At 43.5% G+C, this 19,595-nt stretch overlaps 2 pseudogenes; one reads left to right on the top strand and one right to left on the bottom strand.

Moving 5' to 3' along the window:
* Positions 1-5,149: 5,149 nt before the first annotated feature.
* On the top strand, positions 5,150-5,699 carry LOC132426657 (cell division control protein 42 homolog pseudogene; annotated as a pseudogene).
* Positions 5,700-13,528: 7,829 nt separating this feature from the next.
* On the bottom strand, positions 13,529-13,970 carry LOC132427673 (ubiquitin-conjugating enzyme E2 D2 pseudogene; annotated as a pseudogene).
* Positions 13,971-19,595: the final 5,625 nt, after the last annotated feature.

The raw sequence follows: 19,595 nt of genomic DNA on the forward strand, positions 1-19,595 counted from the left end.
AATCCTGATGCCAAAGTGGCATATTTTGGGGTGGTATGTTCTGCTACCCTTTAGGCCCCAGGAGATAAACACCCCAGCATATCTCTAGCTGTGTGTCCTCAAAAGAAAATGACATTGTGTCCAAATGCTAAGAAGCCTCCTCGGTTGTGCATGGCCAACGTCATAGATGGATATTGCTTCAGAGACTGGAAAGGTTTTGAGTAGCAGAAGCACTTAAGTAGGAGAAGGTAACAAATTACTTTGTCACATCCTTTCAGATAGCATTAATGCAAGGGATTCTTACATAGCACAGTTACATTAACAGTGTGGAGAATTGATTTCTTGCTTCTCTTTATATTTCAATGAGTGGTTCCAGAATTACTCAGGAATTAGGTTATTAGCACAGTATCTGCAACAGCTGTGGCTGAGAAACAAGAATATTAAACAATTCATATTATCTTTAAAGTCCTTTGTATGAATGTCAAGACCTAATATACACAAAATATGATGCTGACTACTAACATTGGCAACTGGATGGACTACAAACACTAAAATCATATTAGTTTTATAACAATATTTAGTAAGGTTTAATTACATTTGCCAAAAATTAAGATTGTTTAACTCTAAATAATTTTGACTTAAAATCTTTATATTCTTTAATTATAACACATTTTGCCTTTTAATTTTGGAAGATAATTCGGAAAACATTAGAAGAAAAGTAACTTCTTAAAAATGTGTGAAAATAAGTAAAAAATGTTTACAGTAATTTAATTTACACTTGGGGAAAATATATTAAAATCTATACACTTAGAACACAATTACATTTTACATTTTTAGTCATTTAGGTCAGGGGTTGGCAAGCTTTTTCTGCCAAGCTCTAGATAATAAATAGTATTTTAAACTTTGTGGGTCAGTCTCTAGGACAACTACTCAACTCTGCTGTTATAGCTCAAAACCAGCCACAAACAATACATAAATAAATGGACATAGCTATATTGAAATGAAACTTTATTTACAAAAAGTTGGTAAACCAGATTTGGCCCATGGCTGTAGTTAGCTGACCCCTGATTTAGATTATTACTGTCAGTAGAACCTAAGTAATATTAAAGTATTAATTATAATAACATAATTAGTAATGCTAAATAAGGGCAAGAAAAATTAATATTACAGAATAAAAAAAGTTTATGAATTATGTGTCTTAATTTTATGAACCTTCCAAACATCAGCAGTCCATCAACGGAACATCTGAACAGGTGCAATATTAAAGAGAATCAGCAAAAAACTGAGGAAGAGCAGGAAGTGAAGTAGGAGAAAACCAAGAGAATGGGTGTCCTGGAAGTCAAGAAAGCATGTCAGGGAGAAGAAAGTGATCTATGGATTGATGGAGGGAAAAATCTAGTGAAATGGCTTTGAGGGATCATGGGAGATGAGTCATCTAGACAGTAATTATAGACATTTTATCCATGTCAGTATCATTATGTATATTACTGCTCCTCTAATCAGTCATGTCGCTTTGCCTCCTAAGTAGAGTTAAAGCCTGATATTGTATACTGTGTTAGGAATATTCCCAACTGTGTGCTAGTGTAGGGCAAATTCAGAAGTTTTGTGTATAAACAATATTTTTGTCTTATAACCATCAATATCACGTTCCTTTTATCCTCACTGCCCCTCAAAACAAAGAAAACACCTGGGACTAGAACCACTAGGTTTTCAAATAAGCTGAAATCAGAGTTTTGTAGCATTGAAATTGAGTCTTTTCACCAAAGTATAATATAGCTTGAAATAGGAAACAGCAATTAAGAGTCTGCCCAAATCCACTGACCAGCATTAGGACTGGGCTAATCTTTCTTAGTTGAGAACACTATAGAAGAAAGTCCCATTGGGCCTGGCAGTGAGATGCTTTCAGGCAGTTGAGAAAATCCAATTTACCTTTGCTGAACGTTTGCACGTTGTGCCATCTGCCTCTGGCAGCAGAGAAGACCTAAATTGCACACCCTGAAGGGTGTTTAAGTACAAAAACAAGGCTGCCTTTGACACAGTGAATGGAACCAGGGTGCACCTGCACTTCCAAATTTCTCAATTTCAGCCCAAGATGGGCTTGGTCCAAGCATTCCTGTGAATGTTCCTGTTCAGGTTTCCCATCTGAACGCTCACACCAGCAGGGACAGAAGATGCTCCACACTGGTGCCTCCAACACATGGCACTTGTGCTCCCTGAAGCTTACAACTCAGTCGTTGCTTAAGGGGCCTAAGCAAGGGCTTTTAAGCCCGCCCAGTACCTTCCCACTTGACAGAGGCTGTAGGGCCGTGAGCCTTAAGGGAGTCCCTTCACACGACGCGAGCTCTCGGATCCAGCGCAGCACCAAGGCCACGCCTCTTATGTCCCCGCTCCATATGCCCCGCGCGCGGGCACAGAAACCTATTTCCAAGGGAGGGCGTTGACTCCAGAGGTCTCTCCCCAAAGGCATCCCGCGGGTAATTGGGCATCAGTTCCTCTTTCCTGTCTGAGTGTCTCCCCGCTCTGTGACGACCAAGTCCCGCTCCAAAGTGCAAGAAGCTTCCGGGCTGTGGATTTAGCTTCTGTGCTGCGCGGAGCGGACCTGGAAGAATCGGAGTGGCTTAGGCAGTCAGTTGACCCACGTGACTCGCTTGGGCCCGGCTTAATGGTGCTCGCATTCCTTGGGTCACGTGAGGCCATGGGCAGTCTGGAGGATCGGCATCCAGCTCTTTATGCGCGTGCGCTGTCAATCTACTCCCCCACCCCCCACCCTGGAAAAATCTTTCAAATGGCATACTCGATACTGGTTCATTTTGTCCTGCTACCTTCCTCTCCGAGGTCGGGACACACAAGCCCAAGTTTTCTTCCTTCCCGGCGCCTGGTTCAGGTGAAGGATCTGGAACCAGGCAGTTAAGAGGTGCGGAGACCACTGGGACGTGGCAGTTTTCGTTCGTGTTCGCGTATGCTGCAGTATGCCTGCTGTCACGTTCAGCGAGCTGCGAACGCTGCAAGTCTGCCGGGTTTTTGTTTTGTTTTGTTTTTTAACATCTTTATTGGAGTATAATTGCTTTACCATGTTGTGTTAGTTTCTGCTGTATAACAAAGTGAATCAGCTATATGTATACATATAACCCCATATCCCCCCCCTCCGGCGTCTCCCTCCCACACTCCCTATCCCACCCCTCTAGGTGGTCACAAAGCACAGAGCTGATCTCCCTGTGCTATGCAGCTGCTTCCCACTAGCTATTTTACATTTGGTAGTGTATATATGTCCATGCTACTCTCTCACTTCCTCCCAGCTTACCCTTCTCCCTCCCCGTGTCCTTAAACAGAACTTTAAGAAGTTAGCCAAGATAAAATGAGAAACTGATTTAGACTTAGGTCCCAGATTTACAGTTTCAATGATTTAGGAGAATTCCTTGGTAGCCATACTGAGCCTCAGTTTTCACATTTGTAAAAGGGTGAGGATTTAAAAAACTGATACTTCTGGAAACGCCTGTCATTCTGATTGGATATTTTTAAAATGTTGACTGAAATTTAAATGGATAAATTATAAAAAGAAGATGACAAAAAGGCCTATTATCATTTCATTACCCAGATAAATCCTGGTGGTCCACTGATAGGAGAAGGGGCTTCTCTAAGTAGTTTTCTTCATCCTGATTTCTGGACACTCCCTTCTTTAATCTGCTTTTGGAGGCAGGGGGTGACATTTTGGCAAGTTTTTTTTTTTTTTTAACATCTTTATTGGAGTATAATTGCTTTACAATGGTGTGTTAGTTTCTGCTATATAACAAAGTGAATCAGTTATACATATACATATATCCCCATATCTCTTCCCTCTTGTGTCTCCCTCCCTCCTGCCTGGGTTTTTGATCCCCAAGCTCGCAGTTCTCTGGAGGTCGGATGCCGGGGCCCAGCGGAGTGTTGGTGCGTGCGGAGGTCACTTGGTGCCAGACTCAGTCCTGTCCCTCGCCTCTTGGGCCCTTCTTTTTCTGAAACCACGATCCCTAGAGTTAGTTCCTCCAGGATATTCTGTAGACCCTGTGACCAGCTTTTTCATTTCTCCCTCCTGGGGCCAATACTTTCTACAGTGTCTACAGCCAAAATATCTCACCACCAGGAGGACCTTCACCACCAACTGGTCATTTAGGGACTCTTCCTCATTCGTGGAAATCCACAGGCCTTTTGCCACTTCTCTTTTCTGGTAGGCTATCTCTCAGGCTTAAGGTAGTGCAGGCCTCCCACCTGTAAAAAATGGGTCATTCCTATGGCCCTTAAGACAAATTACATTAAACTGACCCCCATCATTTTTTAGACTTTTAACCCTCCAGTTTAGTTTGTTCTTTCCTCATGGTCTTGATTACCAACCCATCTTGGGACCAGAAGAATTCATTCACCTTCACCTTTAAAAGGTGGAGGTTGGTTGGCACCTTTCCTCAGGCTGCGTTGTTAAAACACATGTTTCAAAATCAGGTATAACTTTTCCTTTGGTATTTAGGTTTAACAATTTTATGAAACAATATTTTTCTCTTTGAGCTGTCCTGGCATCATGCACTTCTGAACCAAATAATTCATATCTGATCCTTATATCAAAGGAATAGGTTTGGCATTAGCTTCAATGGTAGACTACCTCAAAGCCTGTCCTCTTTGAATGCTCTTCCTTGGACTTAAGCTGCTGCTGTGTGGAATCCCAAATAAACCCATATGGAGGAGAACTGAGGCTTCTGGCCAGCAGCCCCAGCTGAGTTTCCAGCTGGCATCTACCAACAACTGTCTGCCTTGAGAGGGAGGTCAGTTGGGCCTTCTTTCTTCCACGCCTCGGAGAATGGAGTCATTTTCAAGATGTAGTCTATGAGTGAGGTTTGGGAAAACAGATATTAGTTGGTATGTTGCAGTGAGATGGGAATGAATGACAAGCAGAAGTTGGCAGAAAGGGGGGGCTTCCCTTGTGGCGCAGTGGTTGAGAGTCCGCCTGCTGTTGCAGGGGACATGGGTTCATGCCCCGGTCCGGGAGGATCCCACATGCCGCAGAGCGGCTGGGCCCGTGAGCCATGGCCGCTGAGCCTGTGCATCCGGAACCTGTGCTCCACAACAGGAGAGGCCACAACAGTGAGAGGCCCGTGTACCGAATTATATTTGGACTATTTCCAGTGGAGTAAAAAATATTTCAGCAATGCAGACAATTTGTGTTGTGAGTGATGGTGTTGTTGGTAAGATGTGTCTTGATATGCTATACAACAATAAGTTAATGTCTGAATACGTTCCATGGTTTCTGACAACTATGCAGTCAGTAACTGGTGAGAGCCATACACTTATGGACTTTTTGATCCTGCAGGACAAGAAAGATTTGACAGAACAACCCCTCAGCTATCCACAAACATATATTTCTAGTCTTTTTCAGTGGTCTTCAGCCCTTATTTGGAAATGTGAAAGAAAAGTGGGTACCTGAGATAATTCACCATTGTTTGAAGACTCCTTATTTGTTGGAGCCAAAACTGATCTCAGAAATGTGATACCCTCTATTATCGAGAAGCTTGCCAAGAACACAGAAACCTCTCCCTCCGCAGACTGCTGAAATGCTGTTCTGTGACCTGAAGGCTGTCGAATACATGCAGTGTTCTGCATTCTCAGAGAAGAACCTAAAGTTTGCATTTGACAAAACACTACTGACTGCCTCGGAGACTCTGGAACCGAAGAAAAGCTGCAGGTGAGTGCTGCTTTGAACATATCTCCAGAACTCTGCACCATTGGTGTTGTCATCAGACTAAAAGCAATGTTTAAATCAAATTAAAAATTAAGGCTCTGAGCCAAATTAATGGCTCTGAGCCATTTTTACAATTTAATTGTAAAAATGTATAATTTATATGATACGTTACTTTTTTGTGCTATGAATGCTTATAAAGTGTTAGAGAAAAGCTTTTTGATGTCCAAAGTGTTTCCTGTGTAAATAGTGTCTGTTGGTTGACAAATCTAAAGTTTCTGTGTTGATGGCATTATTGCAGTGTTAGCAGATGCTTGCCAGCAGGTGTGACTAGTAAACACTGACAATATAGAGGCTTCTTGCCAAAAAAACAAGTTTGGGGACAATGAAGGTGAATTTACCACACTGAAGTCCTCCAGCAGTCATAGAAAAAACCATGTCCTGTCCGACGTGTAACTCCTGCCAAAAGTTGACCTTATCTATGGTAAAAGAGGCCATACCATTGTGGCCCTTGAAACTTGTCTGTATTATCTTTTATTCAGTGAAAAGTTCACACACCCAAGTGGTTGTAACTGATACCTCTGAATGTATTGTGGGAACAGATGTGTTGCGTATGTATAATACTTCTCTTGATTATTAGGAATGTTCCCAGTGGGGAAATGACACAAATTAAACAGTGCTAGTGGGATGAGTATACAACTAGGAGCCCACCTGGATCTTTCAGCCCAGTTATGTGATACCAGTAGAGCAGGACAGGATGCCAGGCGAAGGGAGGAGAGGGGATGAGCAGATAACTATACTGACTATGGAAGTGGTAGTAAGAAGATACATAAGGAAACTATCTAGAAGGCTATACAGACTGCCCTCCTATTTCGACAGGCTAGTTCTAATGAGCCTTTTGAGCTTCAAATATCAGTGCTTGACAGTGCTTGCAGTAGACTGCATCTGTGGCACTAGGCAGTGGTGCCCACTAGGGTTTTGGACACAGCATTTTTCTAACACCACTGCCTGGTATACTCCATTTGAGGGGTAATTATTGGCCTGTTGTTGAGTGCTGGTGGACCCTGAGAAGCTAACTAAGCAATAGCACATGATGTTATTCTCTGACCTGCCCATTCTGGAATGGGTCAAAAATAAAAATGTCAACAAAGTGGGTATTGCCTAGAAAGCATGCATTATGAAATGGAAATGGTATATCCAGGAAAGAAGTAAGACTTGGTATATTACTTTTCTATTGCTGCTGTAACAAAGTACCACAAACTTAGTAGCTTAAAACAACACAAAATTATCTTACAGTTCTGAAAGCTAGAAGTCCAAAATGCATTTCAGTAGACTGAAATAAAGGTGTTGGCACAGCTGCCTTCCTTCTAGAGGTTCTAAGGAAGAATCAGTTTCCTTGCGTTTTCCAGTTTCTGGAGGGTCTTGGCTCATGACCCCTTCCTTACATCATTTCAGCCTCTTGCTTCCATCATTACATCTCCTATTTCCTCTTCTATAGTCAAATCTCCCTCTGGCCTCTTTCTGTTAAGGACACTTGTGATTACATTTAGGGCCCAAACAGCTAATCCCCATCTCAGGATCCCTAACTTGATCACATGTGCAAAATCCCTTTTACCACATAAATTAACACTCATAGGTTACAGGGATTAGAACCTGGAAATCTCTGGGGGCTGTTATTCAACCTACCACACCGGGCATTAGTGGAATCTCACAGCTACATAATTACTAGGAAGATGTGGCTATCTCAGATGCAGGATCTATGCTATCACCTTAGGCTTCTTGGGGGCCTGGGTACACTACAGCTCCTAAGGATGCCTAAGCCTCATGGATATGCCAGCTAAGTTAAAGGTCAATGGGGCTGTGTAGGAAAGAGTTAACATAGCAGATCTGAGCCTGCTTATCCTTAGGAAGTTCTGCTTACAAGGTTGGCCTTTTGCCGGTGTCTGAGATGTGATTTGGAGAGGGTTCCCACCATCCACAGAACGATAAGAGTGGCTCATTGTACCTAAAATGTTTATACAACCAGTGTGGATTATGCTGGATACCTGCTTTCCTCCTGGGAGTCTGGAATTTTGGTATGTGTTAGGCAGAAGGTGCCTACATGACCAGTCCCCCAATAAAGCCTTGGGCTCTAATGTGCTTGCTCCATGTGCCTTTTCTATCTGCTGTCTTGTTTTGTATCATTTCACAGTAATAAATCTTAGCTGTGAGTACAACTATATGCTGAACATTGTCCGTCCTCCTAGTAAATCATCAGACCTTGGGGGAGGGTGGTCTTGAGGACCCCTAACTCAGTTGGTGTCAGAAATGGGATTTGCTAGCCCAACTCTGACTCACTGAAATATGGCAAAAGCAGCTTGAGAAAAGTAAAGGTGAAGGAGTGAGGGATAACACATCTTTAGTATTAACTATGCTGGCTATTGAGTCATTCACGGGATGAAACAGCAGTATTTTCTGAGAGGTAGAAGTTACCTGTGGAATTTGAAAATGATAGATCCAACTCCGGGAGAGTTGGCTTGCTGGGTCTCCTGGCTGTTTCTGGCTGTGCTGGCTGAAGTGAGGGGCAAAAGTGCAGCCTGTGCTAAAATGTGCTAAAGTGAGGGGGAAAAGGTGATGCCTTTTTGTATTTTGTTCTCTCCTTCATGTGGGAGGAGAAGGGCCCCAAAATTCCCAAAGGTGAGTTTGGATGACCCAGAAATACTAAAAGTTTGTATTGCTCTTTTTTCCAAGTGGAAGGAAAAAAAAGTTAGGTCAGTTCCCACGGCTGCAGCAGAGCAAACCAGAGGGGGAAAAGGAAAGAAAACACTAGGCCATTTCTTTAGCCTAGTTACCATCACTGGTACAGTAGCCCTATCCTCCCTCTCCTGCCCCCAATTCCAGCTGCAAGGCTTCCTTGGTAGCTCTAATGTTAATCCTGTAAATGTTAAATTTACTGGTAGAGGGTTGAGTAAATTTCCATTTAAAGGTTGAGGGGGGTGCGCTGTGTTGAAATAGCTTTGTGCTTTGCGGCTTTTGCATCTGGAGGTAGGATAAAAATTGATGGAAAATATTATATGCTTATAATTTCATAAATGCTACAGGGATCATCTCAGTCAGGGAAAGCTGCAAAGAAAAAGTGTTAGTGGGACACAGAAATAAATACTTGCTTTTTGCCATTGGTGGGTGGATTGAAATTTTTTTTTCTTTTTTGAGTGTTGAAAACAAAGCCAGTCTCTGTAACTGATGATATTTGTTATACTTTTTGCCTATTGTAACTTCTGGAAAAAAATGAAACAACATGGAAAGAGAGGCACTCTCCAGATAGAAATACACTTTTGGAGTTTTACAAAGCAGATTTGAGTCGCTAATGAGCTTTTCTAAAATCAGATGTCTGATCCATAAAGCCTGATGATTTTCCAGCCTGATGTGCATATTTTTGGGTGGGTCTGTTTGGACTCTAAGGCTGACAAGATAAAAAGGGTGTCATAAAGCCTCACTTGTCAGTTGGACTTGGAACATGGCTCTCTGGCCTTGTAGTATCTGGGCTTTGAATATGCTGCTAAAGAAAAGCTGCTGGCTTTTTTGGAATCCTGACGCTTAATTGCCTAGACCTGACTCTAAGCTGAAACCTGGTCTGGGCTATTTCAGCCTCAGCACTAGCTGTGCCAAACTAAAAGCTGATGAATTTCTGCTCAAAAAATAAAACTTAGGTTCTGGAATAGTTACACATTTAAGACACTTCTCTGTGGGCTAAATTGTGGAAACATCATGGATGCTGCCTGGACCATCTGGGTCACAAATGCCCACAGAAAAGAGCTTATTTCTGATGGGGCCGTGTGAGATTGAGCTGCTGATCAGCTCTATATTTCTGATACAGAGATTGAATGCATTCCTAATAGGATTCCTGCAAAAGCTAGGGAGTGTGACACCTCCACCCACTACTAACAAGTCAGACTCTGGACCCCATTTCAGGGTCGTCTCACTGCTGTTGACTTGTATTCAGCTTTCTAAATTAGTTGCAGTTTGCAATGGCGGTCTGATAGCCTGACTCCATGCCCCTCACCTTTTTCCTGGTATACACACCTTAGTAAGGCAGTTTGATTATTAAATGCAGCTGTCCCCGGAAAGGGACTGATCTTTTCTAGGCTGCTCCCTGGATAAATGATTAGGACAAAAGGCATGGCAGGTTATTAAGCCCAATATAATTATCTTTTAAAAATTTAAGATTTCATTCTGACCCATTTCGAATATGATGGGTCTTTCTGGTTAAATTATACAAAAATGTTTTTCTGTGAAAATGCTTTTATGCCTTTTGCATACAACTTTTCCAGGTGAATGGTCTAGATGAGAGTAGGGGATAATTGAAAAAATGTTGTTATCATTGCTGAACAGGACACAACTGATTTTGTAATGATGCAGGAAAAAGTAAAACCCCAGCACCTGGGGATGGGGAGGCAGGGGGGGAAGGGCATTAATGATCTTTGTTTTTCAGAACTGTTCCTTTCAAGCTGCGAGTTCTCTGAATTAAACTGGTTGCTGAGCCTAGGCTCACACCTTACCAGCACTGAGATGTCAGGGGGTGACCCCAGCACTTGCTTGCAGAACACCTATAGATGTTGTCCACACTAGTGAAGCTGTTGAACTGTTGTTATAGACAAGTAAAACTGTTTGGAACTGACTTGCCTCAGGCAGTCCCTCTGAAATCAAGGACTGAACTGCATAATTTGGACTGGACTGAGAACCCAGAGTGGGAGGTCTGACAGTACAAGGCCACATGGGGCCCTGATAGCCTGTGCTGCCTGACTAATGTATGTCCTGCTTGGCATGCCCCAACATTTGTGAACTCTTTGTTTCTATGGTTACCACTTGCAATCTCTGGGACTGTACTTGTCTGTGTGCCCCAACTATCATACTGCCTCAGCCCTGGAAAGCTTTCAGGTCAGCTTCAACTTTGTGGCTGTGCCTGAATTGATGCCTTGGGCTAGGTTAAAAAAAAAAAAAAGTTAATCAGAAGCTTAAGGATGATATCAACTGGCTTTTTCAGATAGATCTGTATAGTTAGTGGTACTTGTTTTAATTGGCTAAGTAAAGGACCCTGAAAGGGCATAACTGAGATCAGTACTGCAGGCTGCTCTCACCCTGCTGCAGGAGGTCCTACTGATAATACTTTTGCTGTAAAGATGCCTTGGCCAAGGGCCAAGAGCCTGCTTATCAGTGGAAAGTCCTGCTTACAGGTTGGCCTGGTGTCTAGGATGTGTTTTGGGGAGGGTTCCCACCATTCACAGAACTGATGAGAGTGGTTCATTGTACTTAAACTGTTTGTACAACCAGTGCGGTTTATGCTAGATACCTGCTTTCCTCCTGGGAGTCTGGAATTTTGGTATGTGTTAGGCAGAATGTGCCTATATGACCAGCTCCCAATAAAAGCCTTGGGCACTGTCTCTAATGAGCTTCCCCAGGAGGTAATATTTCACATGTGTTGGCACAACTTGTTGATGGGGGAATTAAGCTATCCTGTGTGACTCTACTGGGAGAGGACTCTTGGAAGCTTGTGCCTGGTTTTCTCTAGGCTTTGCACCATATGCCTTTTTCGTTTGCCGACTTTGTTTTGTATCCTTTCACTGTAATGAATCTTAGCTGTGCGTACAACTATGTGCTGAATTTTGTCAGTCCTCCTAGCGAATCACTGAACCTGGGGTGTGGTCTTGGGGCCCTCTATACAGGAATGTACTGGAATGGTACAGCTGTGCAGCTTTAAAGAAAACTGTAAAACTATGCATGGAAAAGGGAACTCTGCTCATTGAGCATAGTTTAAGTTGTGATGTTTGCTCTAAAAATGCCTCCCGAAATATGCCTTGTTGCATTTTCATTGACTCATGGCATTTTCATTGACTTATGGCTAGCAGTGTAGTCTGGTACTTGGCAGCAGGAAAGTTGGATGATCAAGTCTCAGCTCAGAGGGGCCAAACGGGGCATAAGATTGCACAAGACCCATGCACTCTGTGACCTGTGTGAATGCCTATGGAAAAGGACTCTTGGAGGAGGAACATCGATGGAAGCAAGCTGATTTGACCTGAGCTTCCCAGGTAAGGACCATAGCCACCTGAATATACTATTGCACAGGGCAGCAATCCATCTACAAGTCAGAACCGGGCCTAAAAATAAGCTCCAGTGATTCCAGCACCTGAGGCAAAGGAAGCCTGGCACACATACCCAAACTGCCAACTACGCAGTCAAGTAGCAAAGGGAATTTGGGTTCCCATAGTCTGGGGCACTGGACCTGGCTGGTCTTGGCACGAGGACTGTGTAATTAACTCATTCACTCTTTTCCTCCCAAGTCTACCTCCTGGGATACTGGGATACTGGAGTTTGTGTGTATCAAAGAAGAGCCAGGAGGTGGGAGATTCTAACTCCATGTCCTTTTGCTGCCCAGCTAAGCTTGCTAGATTTGGGCGGTTCTGGATAATGATGATAATGATCATGGATGTGAGATGACAACTCTAAAGTGCTTCTGGTGTTGCCCACATATCAGAGGACTGTAGATGTTCTAGGTGGTATAAGGAAGAAGCTACTGAGCCACCTAGGAACAAGTCTGGGCATATGGTGTGACTAAGACATGGGGACAACTGGCGAAAGGGTGACATGATTGCTGTGGGGACTGATGCCAAGCACTTGGGTGTGGTAGCTAGCACAGGACAACCTTAACTGCTGGGGAGGGATGGGACTGGGGCCATTCATCTCTTTCAGCTCTGATCTGCAGAGCATCTGGCTAGTTTGTCTGTTTGTTTGTTTGTTTATGTAATGACTGTAGTAATCAGCTTATTACACAGATTAATCATTCTTGAACGTTCAAGCTCCAGAGGAGCAATTGGGTCTTTAAATATACACAAGTATTTCCATTGAATGAATTTTCACCCTTACATCCAGATAGACCTAAGCAGTTAAAAACATAAGAAAAATAAGAGCTATTAGCTATGTATTAACTGAGAAACCACATACAAACCAAAGAATATGGAAGAGAGAAAGAGGGGCTGAAGGACGAAGGTTGAAGGGTGGGGAGATGTAAAAGAGTTGGAAACAAAGCCCATCACACTTTACTTACTAATAGCTCCAATCCATTTAAATGTTGACCAGTTAAACTTAGACCTTAAAATACAGGATGTAGGTAGAGTTTAATCTGATTGGTCATAACTTTCACCTAAATCGTTAAGTCCTTCGGAATAAAATGAATACAGAAACAGCTTCATGTTCTTCACCTTGCTTTTCATAACTGTTTTGAGTTTAATGGGATTTCACTTAAAAAACAATCTCCTACAGGTCAGTGGAGCTTTCCTTCCCCATCCAAGCACACACCATACCCATCACCCCTCACTCTGCCGTTATCCAAATTTAAGTCAATAAGGAAAGCTTTTAGTCTCACACCTAGGTTATGCCTGGAGAACTGGCTTGTCACACACACACTTCTCTGCTAGGAGACAATGTTGGTACCGAAGTACAGTATTTCTAGTTTGTTGTTCCAAGTATGTACAACACGCAACACTGCTGTATCAGGTAAACGTGCACAGGGGAAGGTGAGGCCTGGGCTCATAGAAAGCAGTCAAGTGGAAATCAAAAGGACTTTCTTTCAGAGTTCCCCTATCTTTATTTGCAGAGGTTATCCAATAATTTCTTTAATTACATCGCATACTTCTGTGTCCCTTCCCGAGCTTTTTTTTGTTTTTGCGGTACGCGGGCCCCTCACTGCTGTGGCCTCTCCCGTTGTGGAGCACAGGCTCCGGACGCGCAGGCCCAGCGGCCATGGCTCACAGGACCAGCCGCTCCGCGGCAGGTACGGGGCACGAACCCGTGTCCCCTGCATCGGCAGGCGGACTCTCAACCACTGCGCCACCAGGGAAGCCTCCGAGCTATTCTGTTGTACTTTTCTCTATCTGTTCTGTAGATCCGAGCAATCTCAGGCACTAAAGGATCATCCGGATTGGGATCACACAACAGAGAACAGATGGACAAAAGTACTCCTGAAACAGTGCTGGAGACCACTTTGACCGTAGAATATCAAGACAAATGCTGCCATTACTGTTAATATTTGGATGATAAAGTCTTGTTGTAAATGCAACCTTAGGTGGTTTGAATAGGTAATCTGTTGGGAAATGAATTGTCAAGAAAAATACTCCACCCTGATAGGGACTGTCATTTGGCCTCATTATTGTAGCTTGCCAATGGAACATATCATCTCCAACGGGACCTGCTGAACACGGTGCTGGGGGGGCTCCCGCGCCAGGTCGTGCAATTCCTTGTGGATTCTCTTCAAAGCCATCGCGGGAGGCGGGTGGAGGCGGCCCCCCGGGGCGGGAACAGGGGCAGGGGAGGGACGGGGAAGGGGAGAGGGCGCGCGAGGCTGCCTCGGTGATCGCGGGTCGGCAGGAGAAGATGGGGAGTTCCGGAGCGCGGCTCCGGCGGGACGGACTTGGAGCCGTGGCCCACTCGGCTCCTGAGCCTGCCGCAGAGGTCACCGCATCACCCGGCGGCTGCCCCTTTATGCGCTACCGCCGTCGCCGCTGCCGCCGTCGCCACCGCCGCCGCAGCCGCCGCCGCCACCGCGGTAGCTGCCTCTTCCGTCTAGGCTCAGCGCCGCCTCCTCAGCCGCCGCGGATCCCTCCGCCAGGGAGCAAGAGCCCAGACCTCGGGCTCGGCCGGCGCCTCTGGGTCGGACGGTCGAAGGGACTGCTTGCTGCAGGGGGACCGAGGGACGCGCGGGCGGGCGGCCTGGCTAGTTTTTAAGGCAGACTGTCACTTCCAACTTGACCATTGGCCGATAGGGAATCTTAATCTAAGACCTCTCAGAAACTTCCCAGCAGCTGCTGACTGCAGGAGTTAACAGCTGCCACGCCAGACAGTAGAACAAGATCAACTTTCTCGAACCCGATCCGATTTCTTTTTACCTATTCACAGCCCTATTCACAGACTATAGCAATTGCTCTAAGTTTAATCGATTGTTGTATCTCTGTTCCCCAGGACAAATTAAAAGGATTTGTATAACTAGGATATCTGATGGGGTGGCCTATGTTTCTAAAGAGAGTTCTTGACTGGTGATGTGAAAGGTTAGGGGGTGAAGTTGTAGGGAAACTGCTCTGTGCAGTTGTCCTTGCAAATATCCACATAGGCCACATGGACAAGGCTTCACCTCAGGAGACCTAAGTCTTGGTAAAATGCCCCATAATCCTCTCAGAACATGAGAGAATGGGAGGCTTGGGAGGAGCTGCTACAAGGCCATTTCTCACCCTCCTTTTTATCTTTGCTCGAGGCTGTTATGAGACAATTTCTTACTGCCTCCCAGATTCTGGTAAGATATAAGGGCTTCTGCCTTGAAACTCCTCTCTCCCCCACACTTTAGGGTACAGCTGCATGCCATAAAATTGCTTAGCAGGAAATACTCAAACTGCTTAGTATAAAACTGTTTCCTGGGACTTCCCTGGTAGTCCAGTGGCTAAGACTCCATGCTCCCAATGCAGGGGGCCCGGGTTTGATCCCTGGTCAGGGAACTAGATCCCACATGCCACAACTAAGAGTTTGCTTGTCACAACTCAAAAGATCCCACATGCTGCAACGAAGATCCTGCGTGCTGCAACTAAGACCCAGCGCGGCCAAATAAATAAATAAATGTTAATAAATAAATAAATAAAACTGGTTCCTCAGAACCAGAGCTCCTTATCACCCGTGTTGCCTTGTTATCTGACCCCTTTTGCTTTAGTGCTGTCTTGTGGGGCAGAGGACACAGGGAGCTGGCACCTTTGCGGATCTTGCTATTGCTGTCTATGGAAATAATAAACTGCCTGACTACAAAGGACTAGTTATTTCTTTAGCAGCTGAATGTCTCAGCCTTGCATGAGGGCAAGGACAAATGCTCTGCACACACCCTTGGCCCGTAAGTATGGATTTCTTTCTTCTCCCGACTCAGTTTAAATACTAGTTAAATTTGAGTATGTTAGAAAAGTGATCAGGACTAGTTTTTGGTTTTATTGTTACAAAAATTTTTGTGTTTGGAAGTAAGGCATGTTCATGATGCCTTTGTAACAGATGAATTCTGGGCTTGAACTGTTGAGCCTAGAACCACTGGTTCCTGTCTGGAGAGTAATCTGGGACCCCTTAGTGTTTTATTTTTCTGTTTTGGTGGTATGTGTGAAATTGTTGTTGTTTTTTAATCTTTTTGTTGTTGTTGTTTGTTTGTTTTTTAATTCATTAATAAGTGAACAGCCTTTGGAGGGGAGGAGGACAGATTGAGTCCATATTGTACTTCCTAGATCTAGTTTAGAAAACATACTCCCCACCTGGTACTCTTAGGAATTGCAAATACCTCACTTAATAACATACTTCTTCAAAAAATTTGCCTTTTCTCTTCCACCCATGAATAGGTCTGGTATTTGATGAAACTCGTGAAAGTGGGTGAACCTAACTTGCCCCTCTTCTCTAGGATGCAGTGAATGCATATGTGACTGTGACTTTTCAGGTAATTCGTCATTTCCTTATTTCTTTGAAGTTAACTTCTAACTCCTTTTATTGATAATGAAGAAAAATATTGCACTTTTTGAAATACACCAATTGAATTGAATGCATAATTTAAATAGTTTTTCCTTGTCAAAAAAAAGTAGACGTAGCAACCAATCTGTGTTTCCCATGTATACTTATATTATCATTATCTCCAATTTATGGAGAAGGAAACCGAGGCTTACAGAAGCTCTGTGTGATCACATTTCCACAATTCACAGTGAGTAGAACTGAGACTTGAACTCAGGTCTGTCTGACGTCAAGTCATTCCCTTAACCACTCTGCTCTACTACAGGAAATTACAAATGAACCTCAAAGGAGCTCATAATTTGACAGGGCATTTGAGGGAGGCCCAAGTAAGACATAATTATGAGGCAGGGCCTCCATTTGATTTATGTTGGCAGTTATGACCTAGGGCAGGCTTATAGTAGGGGTTCAAAAACTATGTGTTGAAAATAAATGATAGACATTAGTACCAGTATTCTGAGGAGCTGGTACATTCACCTCTGAGTGGACATATCATAATGTAGGGGCAGGAGGGAAACCCAGAACAGAAGCTCAGTAGAAGCAGGACACCAAGGTCAAATGGAGAAACCCTAGAAATAATCTCCTGCAGATGTGTTGACACAGGTTTTAAATCTCCCTGTGCAGATTTAAATGTCTTTCTTTCTTCTCGTTTAAAAACATTTTTTAGGTCTGAGAACTTAAGATCAGCCTTCAGGCAGCCCATTCCACTCCACTCGAGTGCCCACCATTTCCCTCCCTCCAGCCTCTACGTCTGTGTTGATGCTCTACTGAATGTCTGTTTCCTGCCTCTCAATCTCTTACAATTCTTCTATCCTACAATGCACATACATAAAGTTTCTATTTCTTAAAACTGCAATAAATCACTTTCAAAAATAAAAATAGTAACAGATACTACCTCTCCCACCTGCTATTTTTAGAGGCAAACAGACCAGGGTTCAACCCTAGATTTTGCTGCTTCCTAACTGGAAACTTGCCTTGGTTACTTATTCTCCTCAAGACTCAGTTACCTCTCCTGAAAAGTGGGAATTTTTTTTTTTTTTAACGTCTAACAGGGTAAAAAGTGATATGAAATTAAATCATGCATGTCGGGACTTCCCTGGAGGTCAAGTGGTTAAGACTATGCACTTCCACTGCAGGGGGCATGGTACAGGCTCGATCCCTGGTCGGTGAACTAATATCCCACATGCCAGGGATGCTGCCAAAAAAAATTATGCATGTTAACCATCTAGCTCAATACCTGCCATATAATTCGCCCTCAATATATGTTATTTTTATCCCTTTTCACTACTTATCCCAGAAGAAGATTATCCTTTCCTTTACATCTGGTAAAACTTCACTTCATGGGCATGTCTCACTTTCTACCTGTACTGTGTTTTTTTTTTTAATTTATTTATTTTAAATTTATTTTTATTTTTGGCTGCGTTGGGTCTTCGTTGCTGCGCGTGGGCTTTCTCTACTTGCTGCAAGTGGGGGCTACTCTTTGTTGCGGTATGCAGGCTTCTCATTGTGGTGGCTTCTCTTGTTGTGGAACACGGGCTCTAGACACGTGGGCTTCATTAGTTGCAGCATGCAGGCTCAGTAGTTGTGGCTCAAGGGCTCTAGAGCGCAGGCTCAGTAGTTGCTCCGCGGCATGTGGAATCTTCCTGGACCAGGGCTTGAACCCGTGTCCCCTACATTGGCAGGCAGATTCTTAACCACTGTGCCACCAGGGAAGCCCATGTACTGTGGTTTTTTTGTGGTTGTCTTATTTTCCCTGTAAGACTACAGTGTCCTTAAGGGGAGAGGATTGCTTAGAATGCAAGATCCAGTCCCCGCTCCCCTACATCCAACTCCCTCAGCCCCCATTTACACAGAGTTATTTGTACACAGTATGTTCTTGTTAAAGACTTGTTAAAATATGATTAAAATAAAAGTAGAGAGGAAAGAAAAAATGAAGAGATAAAATAACAGACTGTTGCATTAAAAAATTTATTGAAGTCATCAAAATGATTCAGAAAGATTTCCAGCTAATATTTACCTTTCATGTACCCTTCTCCCCCAAATTGTAGTACTAACTTATAGCATGTAACTTTTTTTTCTTTAAAAAGTAATAGGGCTTCCCTGGTGGCGCAGTGGTTGAGAGTCCGCCTGCCGATGCAGGGGACATGGGTTCGTGCCCTGGTCTGGGAAGATCCCACATGCCGCGGAGCGGCTGGGCCTGTGAGCCATGGCCTCTGAGCCCGTGCTCCGCAACGGGAGAGGCCACAACAGTGAGAGGTCCGCGTACAGCCATAAATAAATAAATAAATAAATAAAACAACGAGACAAGAAATAGTGCTCTCCTAGAAAGTCAGGTGTTTAAAAAAAATAAAAAATAAAAAAATAAAAAGTAATAAATAGTGGGAATTCCCTCGTGGTCCAATGGTTAGGACTCTGCGCTTCCACTGCAGGGGGCATGGGTTCCATCCCTGGTCTGGGAAGTAAGACCCCACAAGCCGTGGAGCGTGGCCAGAAAAACCCCAAAAGTAATAAATATTGTAAAAGTGGATCTAGCTGTTTGGGTTTTAGTGATTGGTATTTGTTCATTCCTTTTACTTGCCTCTTCTAATTCTGGCAAAAAGGTTCCCAAATATCTCAACTACCAATATAACTGAACTGTCACTCACAAAAAGGAAATCAGAAGGAGGTATCAACTGGCTAAGCTCCAGGATTGTAGAAAAACCCTAATAATTAGTGACCCAAAAAATACTGTCTAAAATCTGCCATCTAGTGTGGACTTTGTAAAATTACATATTACTGGACACATTAATGCTGTGATTACTACTAGGGCTTCCCTCAGTGGACACTAGGTTTGAAAATTTTAATTATCAAACAAAATGATCAAAAGTAGCATTAAATTTGATTTCCCATTTAGTTTTAACCATAGATATATAGAGAGGTAGAGAGATAGATAAATGCTAAATAGATATAAAGATTGATATGCAAAATAGAGCTTTTGCTCAGCATAGTAAGGTGGTATTGGAAACCTTTAAATATAAAAACTATCTAATAATGAATTTATATAATTGGTAATAAAAACAAAGAAACATATCCCCCTTGTTTATCCTTATTATTGGTAAATGTCATTCCTGACAGGAGAGGTTGAGTAGGAAAGTATCATTTGTTGGGCACAATCTCAGTACCAGGTTCTTAACCTACTTTTTTTTTTAATATTTATTTATTTATATTTTTTGGCTGCATCAGGTCTTAGTTGCGGCATGTGGGCTTCTCTCTAGCTGTGGTGCGTGGGCTTAGTTGCCCTGGCACGTGGGATCTTATTTCCCTGACCAGGGATCGAACCTGCGTCCCCTGCATTGGAAGGCGGGTTCTTAACCACTAGACCACTGGACCC

Source organism: Delphinus delphis, chromosome 6 (assembly GCF_949987515.2).
Source record: "Delphinus delphis chromosome 6, mDelDel1.2, whole genome shotgun sequence".
NCBI lineage: Eukaryota > Metazoa > Chordata > Mammalia > Artiodactyla > Delphinidae > Delphinus > Delphinus delphis.